Source organism: Aptenodytes patagonicus, chromosome 29 (assembly GCF_965638725.1).
Source record: "Aptenodytes patagonicus chromosome 29, bAptPat1.pri.cur, whole genome shotgun sequence".
In the NCBI taxonomy this organism is placed as follows: Eukaryota; Metazoa; Chordata; class Aves; order Sphenisciformes; family Spheniscidae; genus Aptenodytes; species Aptenodytes patagonicus.
The window spans coordinates 1,343,932-1,347,077 of NC_134977.1; the positions used below are offsets into that span (position 1 = coordinate 1,343,932).

Here is a 3,146-nt window from a genome sequence, read left to right on the forward strand (position 1 = left end):
GCATTTGTTTTAAAAGCAATTTGCAGGTGCAGTCATCCTTGAGGAAGCACAAATGAAAGCACAGGGCAGCTGGGAACAGAAGGAGGGACACTGCAGTTCTCATGACTCTGCACTAAGCCACAGAGAGCTGACCCCTTTTGCCTGCCTGGTCTTAGGACTTTCACACTTTCAGTTGTAAAAATGGGGATTTCTAACCCCTAAAAAGAGCACTCACCAGACGTAATGATGGAAAACAAGAAACTCAGACAAAATTACCATAAAGACACACTAAGACTCTCATCTTCAGCCCACACTCTTCAGAGTCATAAGTGCAGATACTGAACTTTTCCACTAAAGGTGGATTACATCTGACATCACTTGTGAACACCAGAGGTGTCACCAACCAGCTCCCGTGTACTCACTGCAGCAGGGCAGAGCTGACTCCTCGGGACATCACAGGCAGAGCCCCTGCTCCTCACAGCACATTCAGCACAACAACCCAGAGAAAGGAAATGCTTTTTAATTGGGGGTGGGTGGGTGTGTATTTCAATGAGAAATGGAGTACCTTTGCTGAGAGAAGTCTGTCCTAACTTTACCATGTCTTTTCCATCTTTGGACAGACTTCTGTGCCCAGGGGGAGCAAATGTCCAACAGCAGCTTCATGACTGAGTTCATCCTCTTCATGTTTGCAGACATGCGGGAGCTGCAGCTCTTGCACTTCTGGCTCTTCCTGGGCATCTACCTGGCTGCCCTCCTGGGCAACAGCCTCATCATCACAACCCTAGCCTACAACCACCACCTCCATACCCCCATGTACTTCTTCCTCTTCAACCTCTCCCTCCTCGACGTGGGCTCCATCTCCCAAAATCCATGGCCAATTCCCTGTGGGACAGCAGGGCCATCTCCTACGTGGGATGTGCTGCACAGGTATTTTTTTTTATCTTCTGGATCTCAGCATTGTATTCTCTCCTCACTGTCATGGCCTATGACTTCTACGTGGCCATCTGCAAACCCCTGCCCTACAAGACTCTCCTGGGCAGCAGAGCTTGTGTCCACATGGCAGCAGCTGCCTGGGGCAGTGGTTTCCTCAATGCTGTGCTGCACACTGCTAATACATTTTCACTACCACTCTGCCAAGGCAATGCCCTGGACCAGTTCTTCTGTGAAGTTCCCCAAATCCTCAAGCTCTCCTGCTCAGACTGAGACTACCTCAGGGAAGCGGGGCTTCTCGCGATCAGTGCCTTTTTAGTCTTTGGTTGTTTTGTTTCCATTCTGCTGTCCTATGTGCAGAGCTTCAGGGCTGTGCTGAGGATTCCTTCTGAGCAGGGGCGGCACAAAGCCTTTTCCACGTTCTTCCCCCACCTGGCCATGGTCTCCCTGTATGTCAGCACTGGCATGTTTGCCTACCTGAAGCCCCCCTCCACCTCTTCCCCATCCCTGGATCTGGTCGTGGCAGTTCTGTACTTGGTGGTGCCTCTCGCAGTGAACCCCCTCATCTACAGCATAAGGAACGAAGAGATCAAGGGTGGCCTGTGGAAACTATTTGAATACATGCTACTTCAGCATCAATAAGGTGCCCATCGGTCTCATAGGACTCCATGGGTACCTCAGGAAAAGCCATGACTAACTTCTGTTCGTATGTGTCTTTAATTTTCGCTTAGTTTTGTTTCCTTGCTTGCTTGCTTGCCTCTTTTTTTTTTTTTATATATAACTATGATAATATTAGTCTTGGCCTCCTACCTTTTTTTCCTCAAAGACCTCATGTATATATGGAGCCAGGCTCCCTGCTTAGATAAACTCAATAGAGAATCAAGCAGAAAATTATTTGTCTCAGCTCCCATCTCTTATCTATCCTCTCTGGAGCTGGGGGTGCAGCCCCAGCAGGCAGGAGGGGTTCAGGAGCCAAGAGGCAAGCTGCTGCATGGCAGAGCAGCCGCAGTGGCCCTCAGGGCTGCCGCTCACTGCCTCAGTGGCCACTCTGCCACCTTCAAGTCAGGGCTGCTGCTTCCTTGGAGCCGTGTCCATGGACAGCAGCAGGACGTGGTCTTTTCAGTGATGGTCTCCCCTCACTTCCACACTGTCCTCTTAGACCTTTGCAATTGTGGAAGCCCAAAGGTCTCGTGTAATTTGTGGCAGTCCCATTGTCTCTACAGTGGCATCCCTGTGGCTGTGGGGAAGAGCAGGCAACGTGAACCACTGTGTCAGAGCTGGCCTCTCTGCTAGCACCACCGTCACCAAAGGGGCTCCTCAGGGCAGGGCGAGAAGGCTAGATGCCTCTTCCAAAGCTGGTGTCAGGAATACACCCAAATGAGTGACCATCCAAGTAGAGTCTCTCAGAGGACACAGTGAACCTGCGGAGCCCACGTGCTAACAAAGACACTGCAATGTCAGGAGAGGCTGTGAGGAGCCAGCAGGCAAAAGGACACAAGACTGGAGAGTGATTCAGGATACTTTGAAAACCCACAGGCTGGATCTAGTGCAGCCCTCATGATCCCCTTGTGCCATTAGAGACACCCCATGGTCCTGGCTACTGAGCCATCAGGGAAGATGGAAAGGGGCTCACAAACAGTGATCCCCATCTACCTGGTCGAGTGTTTATGGGAAAGGATGAGGGGGAAGGCCAACAAGGCAGATATCCTGCTGGGAGTCTGTTATAGACCACCCAACCAGGATGAAGGGGCGGATGAAGCGTTCTACAAGCGGCTGGCAGAAGTCTCTCAATCGCTAGCCCTTGTTCTCGTGGGGGACTTCAACTTCCCGGATGTCTGCTGGAAATCCAACACGGCAGAGAGGAAGCAGTCTAGGAGGTTCCTGGAGTGTGTGGAAGACAACTTCCTGACACAGCTGCTAAGTGAGCCTACCAGGGGAGGTGCCTCGCTTGACTTGCTGTTTACAAACAGAGAAGGACTGGTGGGAGATGTGGTGGTTGGAGGCCATCTTGGGCTTAGTGACCATGAAATGGTGGAATTCTCGATTCTTGGTGAAGTAAGGAGGGGGGCCAGCAAAACTGCAACCATGGACTTCCGGAGGGCGGACTTTGGCCTGTTCAGGACACTGGTTGAGAGAGTCCCTTGGGAGACAGTCCTGAAGGGCAAAGGGGTCCAGGAAGGCTGGACGATCTTCAAGAAGGAAGTCTTAAAGGCGCGGGAGCAGGCTGTCCCCATACG

At 51.6% G+C, this 3,146-nt stretch overlaps 1 pseudogene; it reads left to right on the forward strand.

Moving 5' to 3' along the window:
* Positions 1 to 622: 622 nt before the first annotated feature.
* On the forward strand, positions 623 to 1,606 carry LOC143171646 (olfactory receptor 14A16-like; annotated as a pseudogene).
* The last annotated feature ends 1,540 nt before the right edge of the window (positions 1,607 to 3,146 follow it).